Genomic DNA, 14013 nt, shown 5'->3' on the forward strand with positions numbered 1-14013 from the left:
TTTACATATTCCGGCTAACAGAAGTTTCATTACAATATATTTTGCATAGCACTTTATAAGCACCAGCTGTGTTCGACTGCATTAACCCAATTTCTTCATCTTTCCCAGTATCCATACCATTTACTGTGTGACTTTACACATCTTTCCATCAAAAGGCCAGGTATACAAGCCCACTCCTTAATTTTCAGTTCAGCCATGTGGCTTGCTTTGACCAATGGTAGATATGACACAGGACAGGCTTGTAAAAGTGCTTCCACAATGGGGCTTGTTCTCTTGCAATCTTGCACTCTTGCCATTTCCATGAGAAGGATATATCTGGGTTAATCACCCTTGTCCAGCCCTGGGGGGATCAGTCAACATTCCAGCCATGTGAATCCAGCCAACATCGGCAGAGTTGCCCAGGAAGCCCAGCCTAGATTAGCTAAAACCTGTAGATCTATGAAAAACAAATATTTATTGTCATATACCACAGAGGTTTGTGATTGTTACAAGGCAAATGCTAACGAATATGTTAGCTAATATAATACTCAAATATCCCTCACTAGATAGGTAGAACGGATATCATTATCCTCTCTTTACAGATGTGGAAATGAGCTTCATAGAAGTCAAATGATTTGATCATAGTTCTAGAGCAAGTAGGTGGGAGAACAATATTTCAGAACCTAGGTTTTCAGAGTTGGATTCCAGGGCTCTTTCCACTGCACCTCTTAGTAAACTGCCTCGAAGAGTGGAGTTTAAGGGCATTCCTGTGGAGTCACATGTTCATCAGGGGTCCTACGACAAATGCTTGCTGAGCTACACTCTTCGCTTGGCCACCTAAGACTACGGCTGCTTCACCCTTCCTGACTGGAAACCACCAAACTTGGAGCAGAGAACAGACTGGCATGTGTCATTATAATTGGTCACAGTAGTAGCCAGTTTATTCTCTGTTCCGGAAGCTATAACCATTTGAGTTCAGCTCACAACTTATTACAAATTGAAATGAATATCCATGTTCTTCTAAGTAAAGAACCACACACTTCAACAACAACAACCAAACAAAATAAGAATTATGGAATTGTAACTAAAGCCTAGAGTTTGATAAAGCAGGGCTGGTACATTTTCTTAATGTCTTCACACGGGGAAATCATTAAAATGATATTTAAGTTCTTTTTTGTACCACCGTGAAAGATCTAAAATTTTCTTTAGCTTAGAAAATATCAACAGGCAGTGTGCTGGGCACTCCCGCAGCTCTGTCTCCTGCTACAACGGTGTGTAGACGGCACAGACCCAGGGGCGCCCCTTGCTCCCGCCTCCGACCACCTCCAGCCTGTGTCCCACTCGCAACCTTCGGAACCAGCCGCCCAGCTGTCCTCGGCCACCGGGACCGCCAACACCATATTCTGAGCTTAACTCCATAAAGCCGCCATCAACCGCCTGGTCAACATGCATCTGCCGGCCTCCTGCACCTACCTCTCTCTGGGCTCCTATTTCCACCACCACAACGCGGCTCTGGAGGGCCTGGGCCACTTTTTCCGCGAAGTGCCCGAGGGGAAGCGTGAGGACGCCCAGCGCCTCTTGAAAATGCAAAAGCAGCGTGGCAGCCGCGCCCTCTTCCAGGACGTGCAGAAGCATCTCAGGATGAGTGGGGTGAAACCCAGGACGCTGTGGAAGCCGTCGTGCTCGCGGAGGAGAACCTGAACCAGGCCCTTGTGGACCTGCACGCCCTGGGCTATGCCCGCGCAGAACCCCGCCTCTGTGACTTCCCGGAGAGCCGCCTCCTAGATGAGCAGGTGAAACTCATCCAGAAGATGCGCGCCCACCTGACCAACCTCCTCAGGCCGGCTGGTCCCCAGGGGGGGCTGGGGGAGTCCCTCGTTGAAAGGCTAGCCCTCCAGCACGAGTAGGAGCGTCCGGAGCCCAGCGGCCTTTGAGGAGCCCCTCTGGCGTCAGGGCTTCTGCCTGAAGTCCCGCTCTGCAGCCACTAGGCAGCTTTTAACCACCCTGGAGCTCTCTCCCAAGCCTTGGACCAAATGGAAACAGTAAAGCTTTTTGCAGAAAAAAAAAAAAAAAAGGAAGGAAGAAAGGAAGCAAGAAAGAAAATATCAACAATCTCATTAGCTCAGAATCAACATAGATGTCCATCGACAGATGAATGTATAAAGAACATGTGGTGTATATACACAATGGAATATTACTCAGCCATAAAAAAAAGAATGAAATAGGGACTTCCCTGTTGCCGCAGTGAATAAGAATCTGCCTGCCAATGCAGGGGACACGGATTCGATCCCTGGCCCAGGAAGATCCCACATGCCGCGGAGCAACTAAGCCCGTGCGCCACCACTACTGAGCCTGCGCTCTAGAGCCCACGAGCCACAACTACTGAGCCTGCGCTCTAGAGCCCGTGAGCCACAACTGAAGCCCATGCGCCTAGAGCCCATGCTCCGCCACAAGAGAAGCCACCGCAATGAGAAGCCTGCGCACCGCAACGAAGAGTAGCCCCACTCACTGCAACTAGAGGAAGCCCGCGCGCAGCAACGAAGACCCAACACAGCCAAAAATAAATAAAATGTTTTAAAAAATAATGAAATAATGCCACTTGCAGCAACATGGATGGACCTAGAGATCATCAAACTAAGTGAAGTAAGCCAGACAGACAAAGACAAATATCACATAATATCACTTATATGTGGAATCTTAAACAAAAATGATACAGAACCGACAAATTGGCCAGCTTATATTCACCACTGGGATACTTATTAAATTATAGACAGCTAGACCCTACCGCAGACCTACTTAATAATAATATCCGGGGAGGAACCTGGGAGTTTTTATTTTTGACAAGCAATCAGGTGATTCTTATGCTCAACCAAGTTTGCGTTTAGATGATGCGGAGGCAAAGAAGGGTTATCAATTGTGATTTTTTTAATGGTTAGCTCCAGTTCTGATGCCTTAAGAAAATCACTCGTGGTCCCTGGACCTCAGCGTTCTCATCTGTAGAGCTGTGCCATTGGACCAAATGCTGTCTGGAAGAGGCAGACAGAGCTTGCAGACTAGGGTGAAGTTTTAAAGTATTGGTTCTCAATCCCGGTTACACATTAGAAGCCCCTGGGAAGCTTTTGAAAGTGAAGGATGCCCAGGCACCACCCAGACCAATGAAACAGAATCTCTGGGGGTGGTTCCATGTGTTGCTAGTTTTGAAATCTCCCTAGGTGACTTTAATGAATAGCCACGGGTAAAAACCTCTGCTCTAAAGGCTGACTGTCGTCAGCCAGGATGATTTTGGTTAGTCTCCAGGCACCTATATCCTTGCCTGTAAACTGGGAAGCATATCACCTATTTTATGTGGCACATAGCCCCTATTTATGGAGTGTCTACTATGATGATTCTAAGGTCTTTGTCTACATTAAATAATCTGCTATAATTCAGGAAGAAAACTCACAGCTTAATGAAAGCAGTTCAAAACAAACTCACTGCCAATGCTGACATCACCATCCAGAATAAGAAGGGCCAGTGAACATTTTTGTGATGAGGGGACACATGTGCAGGGATTGGGGAAACTCACTGAAGAGATCACTCCGAGAAAGTGGTTCTTTCTAAAATGAATTCCAGGATGGTTTTCATCGGCCCTTATTGTTAGGTCTGTGGCTTTCCAAAGAAAACTCACCTGGTGATTGGTAGGTTGGACAGACAGAAGCAGCAGCAATGGGGACCTGTGCTCTTCTTGAATTACCCTTTTCGAATGGGCTGGGCTATCATTTGATCTCCACATTCTTTACTCATCAACAGGCCCTTGAGGGATCCACAAAAGCAGAGAAACTATGAAAGGAAACAGCTGGGAAGTGGCATCTGGCCTATAGGGTTTACGAAGGAAAAGGCCATTCTTGAACAGCTGGTTTGAGAGTTTTAACTCCCTTGGTGGTTTTATGGTGCAGTTTCCCAAGGGTAATGTTTTAGGCCACAGCCCATGAGTCCCACAGGCTGGCTTAGCTTGTCCCACCCACCCACGTGGCACACGCACAGTGGTCTCTTCCTGGGTGGTGACTTTTCCTCCACTTCATGAGAAAGTTGTAGGGTAGGTGAAATATGGCTTCCTGGCCCCACCAGTCTCTGGTCTTTTTCTCACCTCCCTCAGCCACCCTATGCTTTCTCTCCTCCCTCAAAAAAAAAAACACAAAAACACCATACAGGTTCTCAGGAATGATCTGAAATTCATCTACTACTTTAGAAAGTTCAAAGACCTTCTGAAACCCATCCATGGGTCTCCTAGTTAAAAACTAGATTTTTTTTTTTTTGGCTGAGTTGGGTCTTTGTTGCTGTGAGCAGGCTTTCTCTAGTTGCGGTGAGCAGGGGCTACTCTTCGTTGTGGTGTGTGGGCTTCTCATTGCGGTGGCTTCTTGTTGCGGAGCACAGGCTCTAAGCGCACAGGCTTCAGTAGTTGTGGCACGCAGGCTCAGTAGCTGTGGCGCACGGACTTAGTTGCTCTGAGGCATGTGGCATCTTCCTGGACCAGGGATCGAACCCATGTCCCCTGCATTGGCAGGCAGATTCTTAACCACTGTGCCACCAGGGAAGTCCCGATTTTTTTTTTTTTTACAGATAGTTGATAGCTCTCTGTTATCCACATTCATCATAGCATTTTATTTTATTTATTTATTACCTTTTTTTCTGGCTGCACCGGGTCTTAGTTGTGGCAGGCAGGCTCCTTAGTTGTGGCATGCGAACTCAGTTGCAGCATGCATGTGGGATCTAGTTCCCTGACCAGGGATCAAACCCGGGCCCCCTGCATTGGGAGCACAGAGTCTTAACCAGTGCACCACCAGGGAAGTCCCCAGGTAGAGATTTTTGAATAGGAAGTTTGATGTTATGCGTAGTTCATGGGAGAGGTCCAGGCTGGAGATATAAATTGAAGAACCATCTATGTATTGATGGTACCTAAAGCCATGAGACTAGATGAAGTCATTGAAGGATTGACTGTAAATAGAGAAAAGTGGGAGAAGGAGTGAGTCCAGGGACAGTCTGACATTAAGAAAGCAAAATAAAGTGCAGAGAACATACACTGAAAGAGCAAATACTGAACGAAGATTAAAGAAAAATTATTGAAATGAGCAAAAATTCTCAATTGTTGAAGAAACGTGGAAAATCTGCAAATCGTTAGTGACTCTTATCAGGCAGATGAATTAAAAAAGAAAATCTCTGCTAGTATATTTTTGAAAATCTACCTTCTAAAGATTTAATGATATTTTTGTTTGCATCTCTCCTACTGGCCAGAGACTCTATTTATTAGGTCCAATGGAAATTTTAGAGCATTAGCAAGATAACTCAGGGCCAACCTTAGCAGTAATTGCAGCAAAAAACAAACAAAAAATGTAAAAGTCACACCTAATCATTGGAACTGTCCTAGAAATTAAGGTGCAAAGTGTTTTGTGGTTTGTAGGTTGCTGCTTCCTTTCTCTAAACCCAGCTATTTTGTGATACCATGGTGTTGTGATTCTTAGCTGGGGATAACTCTGCCCCCCACAGGGAACACTTAGCCATATCCATAGACATGTTTGGTTGTCTTAACTGGGATGGGGCTGCTATTGGCCTCTAGTGGGTAGAGGCCAGGGATGCTACTGAACACCCTACATTGCACAGGACAGCGCCCACAACAATGTCAACAAGCAGAGGCTGAAAAATCCTGACTCAGGCTACGGCTACTTATCTCAGGGAGTTTATAACAGAGCAATAACACCAGAAAAACATCCAACTTCATTTATTTTTCAGTAAAATGATAAAAAAGGTGCACAAGTGGAAGAAGGTGGAGGGGAGACACAATTCAAGAAAAGGGGAAAAGAGGAAAATAAATATGCAGTGCAACACTTACGGGCTCTGAGAAGTTCTTAGATTCAACAAACAACTAGTAGACGTGGCGGCAAAGAATGACGTAACAGGCTGTGGGAGTGATCTTCGCTCACATAATCTCACAGACCTACAACGTTCCATGGGATTTGCTTTACTGAACCTGGGGCCTGATCACAGGAGTAACGCATTAAGTCTCAATGCCAGTGATGGAGGGTTAACCCGAGATGAGACCAACAAGCAATGATTCTTTACCTTCCCCAATCTTTGATCCCGGCAGTTCCAAGGCTGTGGCTGGTCCCTCTAATTACCCACAGCGAGAGAGGTGGCAAAAACCTAGAACTACACCTCAGCGGGTAGAGAATGAACCAGTTGACTACTGTAAATTAGGTTAATTATCTTGTAGTTAATTCAGTTCTCTGCCTCCTCTAGCGTGTCTTTTCTGGCCATGGGTTTTCTCAGCATGTGCATCTCTGTCGAGCTGCTGTAGGGGCGGCGGCAGTTGGACTCCTTAGAATCAGCCAGCGTGCTCGTTGATGTGCTCAGAAGGCTCCAAAGATGGTGTGCACTGAGAACATTTTCAAAAAAACCTCATCCTGTGGAAAGAGCAGGCAATTAGGGAGCTCAAGTGCAGGGGGTGCTGAGCCATGGTAAGCACTGTCTGGCCAACTAAAGCTCACTGGAATACACGCACAGCCAGGGACAGAGCCTCACCCAGTGCACGTGTGGCCAGACTGCCTTGGGGGTCCTCCCGGGGAAGAGTAAGGCGTGGGCCACACTCTCCACTGTTGGCATCGTGGGCTGTAGTAGCTGACAAAAACCTCACGTGAAATCGCCCCGTTCACTTGGATGGAGTACAATTTCACTTCTCCACACGCCCACATATATTACGGAGCACACTGTCTCCATCACCAAGAGTGAATGGCCGCATTCTTCCATGGCTCTTCAGCCACAGGTGTAGCCCGTGCTGCCGGGGCCCTGCCCATCCCCCCGAGGTACTTGCCATCCTGTACACGAGGACTGAGTATTACTGCAAGCACTCCTGACGCTCTCTCTGAGGGCACCCAGGCCCCAGGAGCATGGGTGGCTCTCACATGTGGCAACCCAGAGTGATGGGAAATAATGCCCTCAGGACTGTCGTCAGTCAAATGAGAGAGAGGAGTGGATGGAGAAACAGCCCAGCTTCCTTGCCTCTAGGGTAGAACAACCTGAGCTTGCTCCGTACTGTCTCCCAAAGGGCCCCAGCAGGGACCAGTTGTCCACAGCGGCCTTCTGCTCATGACTGTGCCTTTGATCACCTTCTTCCCCATCCCTGACTGAGCTGCCCTTTCCCTGACCGGCGTCTCTCGGGATGAGCTCCCAAATAAACTCCTTGCACTCGAATCCTCTTGTCAGGGTTTGCTTCTGGGGAACCCAACCGGAGACACAGTCAAGACCACAACTGAGCATCTCGCCCATCCCATGACAGAGTGGGCAGATGCACCTCTCTACTGAGAGAGGGGTACCCGGGGATGTCAGCTTAGGGGCTGCATTTGGACCAAGCTCATGGTTTACAGAGCAGGGTAGTGGAGGGGTTCCTAACCAGGGGGATGATTTTGCCCCCGCAAGGCCTCTTGGGCAATATCTAGAGCCATTCTGGGTTATCACAACGGGGGATGAGTGCTGTTGGCGGCTAGTGGGTAAGGCCAGGGATGCTGCTAAACACCCTACGGTGCACAGGACAACGCCCCCTCACAAACGTCACTAGTGCCGAGGCTCAGACACCCTGGCGCACTACAGCACAACACTCTGAAGACCCGGCTCGGGACGCCTTTCTCACCGCTCAAAAGGGGATGAAATATTTCTTCACACGAGTCTTGAAGTAAAGTAACTAGAGCATGGGGTCAACCGTTCCTTCATTGTTGTGCCAACTTTGTGCCAAGTGATGACCAAGTTGGTGACCAGACAAAGACGGAAAAGGCATCGTGTCTGCCCTCAGAGAATCCAGAGGCTGGGTGTGGAGAACGGTGCAAACACACACTCGATTCCCTTCCGATGCGAAGCCTGGCTCTGATACGGTGTGTGGTACGTGTGCTTTGGCAGAACAGCAGAGACAAGGAGGCGAGCTCCTTGGAAGTCAGGAAGGGGTATTTGAGGTGATGGGTGGAGATTGGCAGGTGACTAAGCAGAGAGGGCACAGAGCCCTGAAGGGGTGGGCCTGTCGGTGCCCGGTGACTATGCTCAGAGCACAGAAAGCAAAGGAAAGAGAGGAGAGGAAAGAGGTGGGGAGCAGACAGGCGCCAGGTGGTGAGGGGCCTTGTCTGCAGGACTGGGGCAAGGTGAGCAAGCCAGGCACCCAGGGCACCGGCCCTGTTGGGACCTGCACAAGCCGAGGGTGGCTGTCTCCTTGCACCCTACACCCTGGGCTCCCGCTTGCCTCACCCTAGCCCCAGCCCTCCTCCTCTGTCATGCTGAGAAGCTACCGGGCCTGGTCTGCAGGCTGGGAGCAGCCCCCAGAAATCCTGGACTTGACTTTTTAGAAGGATAACCTGACTCCAACACAGGTCCACTGTGCCACTTCCCCTCCAACAGAATCTACCTCAGATCCCCAAGAAAGCAGAGCTTTCCCTTTCTAATTAGCCTCTCCACCTAAACGGAATACTGTCCCAGACTGGTACTTTTCCAGACCCAACACACAGCAAATTCCTGAGGACAGAAGGTGAAGGGGATCATGGTTGGTGAGAAGCCTGCAAGAGGCCGGCAGGCAGCTAAGTTCATCTGTTCAAGTTGGAAGGATAGGCAGTGCTTTGAGTGAGGGTCAGAGCTCCTGTTCACCTCATTCAGTTGGGCTTGATTAAAGTTGGCTATTTGGATGATTGGATAGCAAACTATGGTTTAACTATCCAGTCTTACGCTTAGCCTAAAGGTGGGCATGTGGAGGGGAAAAGAGAGAGACAGGGAAGGATGCTTAAAAGAGCTAAGAAACTAAACCGATTTCAAGCCCCCCCTGAGGCATCCACAAGTATTCACATTGGCCTTTCATATCCGCAGGTTCCGCATTTGCGGTTTCAACCCACCACGGATCAAATATAATCACATCTGCAGAGGGAGAACCAGGGATGGGGATATGGAGGGCCTACTGTAAGGACTTGAGCATCTGAGGGTTTTAGCATCCTTGGGGGGGCGGGCGGGTGTCCTGGAACCAATCACCCGCTGATACCGAGGGACGACTGTATACATTTGCCCAAAGACAACTGATATGCCAGGAGAAAATTATTCTTGTCTATTGCTGAGCGAGGGACATGTTTAAGGAACTCTTAGTCAAGGAGTTTTGAATCCTACGTCAGTAGACTGTATCTACTGTAACATGTAATTATCATAATTGCTATTGGTTAGAAAAACACATTTATTTTATAGTAGTCTGTAATTCAGGAATTTCACCAGTTTATCTTGGATTCTTCTCATTTGTGACTTCACTATGAATATTGTATTATCATTATGTCTACACCTAAACATCAAGAGATTCTTTAAAACAGAAAACAAAAAAAAACCTGTCCAAAAAGGCTGGCAGATTGCAAGGCAACAATATTAATGGAAAACAATGGCCCATAAATTACCTAGGACTCAATCATACCACTCCAAACCACCACTAGGACTGCAGCTATGGTCTACAGTTAGAGTAACCATTTAAACTGTACTGCCGTCACCTGGAACAACAGTTCTCAACCCTATCAGATGCAAACCACCTTTTAAAACAAACGATTTAATCCTGAATGGAATTCTTAGACGATATAAGGTACCTACCACACACTTTGAAAAAGACTATAAAGCCCGTTCTGAAATACCTAGAGAAATAAAAGATAAGTACTTCTGTAAAAGAATGTCATGTTACGTGCACATCTCTATGAACACCATTAGGCAGGAGATCACTGGAAGAATCAATGAAGAATTCTGATGCTTGCACCAAATACAGCGAGCCTGCATGTAGGCAAGAGCTATGTATGGGGACTCTTTTTTGTTTTGTTTTGTTCTGTTTTGCGGTACGAGGGCCTCTCACTGCTGTGGCCTCTCCCGTTGCGGAGCACAGGCTCCGGACGCGCAGGCCCAGAGGCCATGGCCCCGCGGCACGTGGGATCTTCCCGGACCGGGGCACGAAACCCGTGTCCCCCGCATCGGCAGGCGGACTCTCAACCACTGCGCCACCAGGGAAGCCCTATATGGGGACTCTTTGGGTGTGTTAAATTGGCGATGGACACCAGGAGCAGTCCTGCCACTGGGAACAAACAAGCCATTCCCAAAACAGTGAATAATGCTTGGTGAAGTGATCGCCAAGAAATGACCACCCTTCATGACCTTCCCGGCAACTGCAGTACCACGAAAATTGGTGCGTATTAGAGCCACACCGAAAAATGATAGATTTTTATTTTGTTGGCTGCTTGTGCTTTTCAAGGTTATAAGAAAAGAAGGTGTGGCGAAGCCCAGCCCTTGGTGGAAGTGCAGACCCCAAAACCAGAAGTGAAGGGGGCGGGCCTGCGCCCAAGAGGCAATAGAAGGATGAGGCCTGAGCCTACGATCTGTGCAGGCGCACGCACGGATGCGCGCGCCTTCGGGGGGATGTGCGGGGGTGGGGGGCGTGGGGGGCGGAGAATCGCTTACATTCACATCCGGGTCATCTGCTGCCACGCGAGGGGAGCGAGATCCAGCGCGGTGGCCGCTTGCACGCCTTTAGGTCTTTCCCTAAATCGCAGGTATTTTGCGCGCTGCTTCTTTGGGGGCGGGTGTCTTGGTGTCCTTTTGGAGGTGAGGCTGGTCGCGCCACTGTGGAGTGGCCGCGTTTGCAAGAATGCTCGTCGATACTGCAGACAGGGTTTTCACCCGGTTCATCCGCTCACTTATATTTTCTCTTCCATTAGGGCCCCCATTTTGTACCGCAATGGAACAGGCTCTAGGACGAGCTTTGGATCGTGCGGAGTACATCATTGCAAGTGCCCGACAGAGACCTCCGGAAAGGAAATACCAATCTAATGGGGAGAAGTCTCTCTATGAAAAACTTTATGACATTTATGTTGAAGAATGTGAAAAAGAGCCTGAGGTTACGGAGGAATTAACAAGCAACGTGAACCTGTTAGAGAAGCTTCTTCGGAGAGAGTCGTTGCCGTGTTTGGTGGTCAACCTGTACCCAGGAAAGGAGGGCTATTCGCTGATGCTCAAAGGGGAGAATGGATCATCTTCGGAGATCATCCGACTGCCCTATGAAGAAGGGGAATTGCTCGAATACTTGGATGCAGAAGAATTACCTCCTGTTTTAGTGGGTCTCCTGGAAAAGTCTCAGGTTAACGTTTTTCATCACGGGTGTGTGATAGCAGAAATACGGGACTACAGGCAGTCCAGCGACAGGGAACCTCCCCATTACCAAAGCAGGCATATTCTCTTACGTCCCACGATGCAGACTTTAGCCTGGGATGTAGAGGCCATAGCCAGCGATAACCAGAATTGGACCCAGGAGGACAAACTTTTGCTTGAGAGCCAACTGATCTTAGCTACAGCTGAACCACTGTGTCTAGACCCTTCTATATCAGTAGCGTGCACTGCAAACAGACTGCTCTATAACAAACAAAAGATGAACACTCTTCCCATGAAAAGGAACTTCAAGAGGTACTCTATGACCTCTCTGAATCGGCAGCAGGAGCTGTCTCGTCCACCTTCTCCTGAGCTAAGAGCCCTGACTTCCTGCAAAAGAATAAGAGGAAGTAAAACAGGTGGGAATTACGGCCTCAAAACTTTTAAAGCAGGAAGTTGTGTAGATATGTGGAAACGGAGACGCTGTGACTTGGCCGTACCTTCTCAAGTGGACGTGGAGAAATATGCTAAAGGGAAGAAGTCTGTCGGATGTGATGACTCACAACCAACAGTCTGGCCAGTGCATGAGGTACAAGGTGGTCTTGCATTTGGATGTGACGCTGGCGACCAGTCCCAGGCAGCAAGGCTGACCGTCAGGCAGCTGACTGATAATTCACTTGCCTCTGGAAAAGGGTCCGGTACAGAAGCCACGTGGGAGAGACAGCCGTCTCCCCCCCACTCCTTCGCAGATGACCATCCCTACAGTTTCCCGCCCGGGGCAAAGTCTGATGCTGGGAGAGTGGTCAGTCGGCCCGAGGAGTCGGTCCAGGAGAGCACCCAGTGTCCAGTGCAGATGTCACACAGCTCCAGTGGCTCAGCCGGTCTCAGGCAACCTTCTCCAGGGAAAGAACCAGAACAGCCTAAGACTGGGTGGGTTCAGTCTTCAGTGCCCGACAGAGGAGCCACACATCCACCTCCACCCGTGCGACTTCCTTGGCACTCAGGAAGGAGCTCCTGGGGTGAGAGTCTCACTTCACAGCAGGCAGGCAGCTCTCAGGCATGTGCATCTCCTGGCCCTGCTCCTAAGCCACCAGGTCTTTCCCAGAAATCCTCTGTGGAGCAGAGCCCAGTTAGCACGCTTCCTGCCACCGCCCTGTCCACTGAGGGCTCATCACGGACGACCTCGGTCTCCCGGGTCACGGTCATCTCCGTTGGCCTGAAGGTCCTCAGAGAAGTGGGCCCCAGACGCGGAGGCCAGGCCTCGGGGAGAGGCTGTGCCACCAGAGCCCCAGCTCCCGGGGGGATCCAGCCGGGCCACCTGCCCGCAGGAGCTCCGCTGCCGCTGCCGCTGCCGCCGCTGCCGCCGCCGCTGCCGCCGCCGCCGCCGCCGCCGCCGCCGCCGCCGCCTCCTCCTCCGGAGAAAAACGCTTCGGATCTCAGAGCCTTTCCTGTGGTGCAGCTGCCCCGCGGTTCGCTCCTGTGCAGCAGCCAGCAGCCGGCCCCGCAGCCGCGCCTCCCCCAGCTGCTTCCCCTGCAGTGGCCCTGCGCCCAGCCTCCTCGGCTGCCGGCGTCCCAAGGTCTGGGGGCACGGGGTCCGGGGGCACAGGTTCCGGGGGTACGGGGTCCGGGGGTCCAGGGTCCGGGGGCACAGGGTCCGGGGGTCCAGGGTCCGGGGTCACAGGGTCCGGGGGCACGGGTTCCGGGGGTACGGGGTCCAGGGGTACGGGGTCCGTGGGTACGGGGTCCGGGGGTACGGGGTCCGGGGGTCCAGGGTCCGGGGGCACAGGGTCCGGGGGCACGGGTCCGGGGGCACAGGGTCCGGGGGTCCAGGGTCCGGGGGTACGGGGTCCAGGGGTATAGGGTCCGGGGGCACGGGTTCCGGGGGTACTGGGTCCAGGGGTATGGGGTCCGTGGGTACGGGGTCCGGGGGTACAGGGTCCAGGGATCCAGGGTCCGGGGGCACAGGGTCCGGGGGCACAGGGTCCGGGGGTCCAGGGTCCGGGGGCACAGGCTTCAGGTTCACAGGGCGCCGCCGTTCCCAACACGGTCGTGCGTGCCGAGGAAGCCGTGGTTGTTCACCTCGGTGCAGAGGACGGCTTCCAGTCGCCCCAGGTGCTCGTGTTGTCCCCGCCGGGCTCTGGCCTGAGCAGCCCCGGGCTGAGCCCCCCGCAGCAGACGGGCTGGGCCTGGGCGGCCCCGCGGCCGCAGTTGCAGTTCAGCGTGCACGTGCGCCGCCGCGACTTCCCCTCGGGGCCCGCAGCGCAGCAGCCAGGCCGCGAGGACCGCGGATAGAGGCCCGCCAGCCGCTCCCAAGCCCTGAGGCCTGGCTGATTTTCTCTCCTTTAGAAAACACAAGAGCAGCGACCGAGTGCATTTGGAGTTTCACCCGCATTTGGGTTTTGTTTTAATGTGTCGCTCTTTTACGTTGTTAGACGTACAAACTTTCTGCAGAGGCACAAGCCCGTGATTTTTACATAGAGACGGGGAAGTGCTTTACTAAACTGGCAGGGTTTCGCCGAAGCCATCGCTTGGGCGGTGGCTGTTGACAGTGGTTTTTACTGCGATGTTCTCAAGTGTATCCACATCCAAACTAGGGTCAGTTTAAACTCCTGAAGCCTGTAATTTCTCTCCAGCAATAAAACTGCAACACCAGTCAAGTCAAGATTAGTATTATTCTAACGAGATGTTACTAACACATAACTGTAGCAGCTTCACCCTTCTACGTGTACAGCTCAGCAGTGTTAAGTGGACTTCGGTCGTTGCTGTACGACAGATCTCTAGGGTCGTTTTCTTCTGGCAAAAGTGAAGCTTTATCCCCGTGAGCACCAGCTCCCTGTTTCCCTCGCCCCCGGCCCTGGCCCCCACCCCTCTGTT

General features: G+C 51.1%; 2 pseudogenes; both read left to right on the forward strand.

Annotated features, from left to right (window-relative positions):
- Positions 1-360: 360 nt before the first annotated feature.
- LOC115803562 (ferritin light chain-like) lies at positions 361-1969 on the forward strand (annotated as a pseudogene).
- Positions 1970-10577: 8608 nt separating this feature from the next.
- LOC111167533 (transcription factor SPT20 homolog pseudogene) lies at positions 10578-13431 on the forward strand (annotated as a pseudogene).
- Positions 13432-14013: the final 582 nt, after the last annotated feature.

This window comes from Delphinapterus leucas, chromosome X, assembly GCF_059928025.1.
Source record: "Delphinapterus leucas isolate spDelLeu-1000000601 "Yukka" chromosome X, BTC_Dleu_Yukka2, whole genome shotgun sequence".
In the NCBI taxonomy this organism is placed as follows: Eukaryota; Metazoa; Chordata; class Mammalia; order Artiodactyla; family Monodontidae; genus Delphinapterus; species Delphinapterus leucas.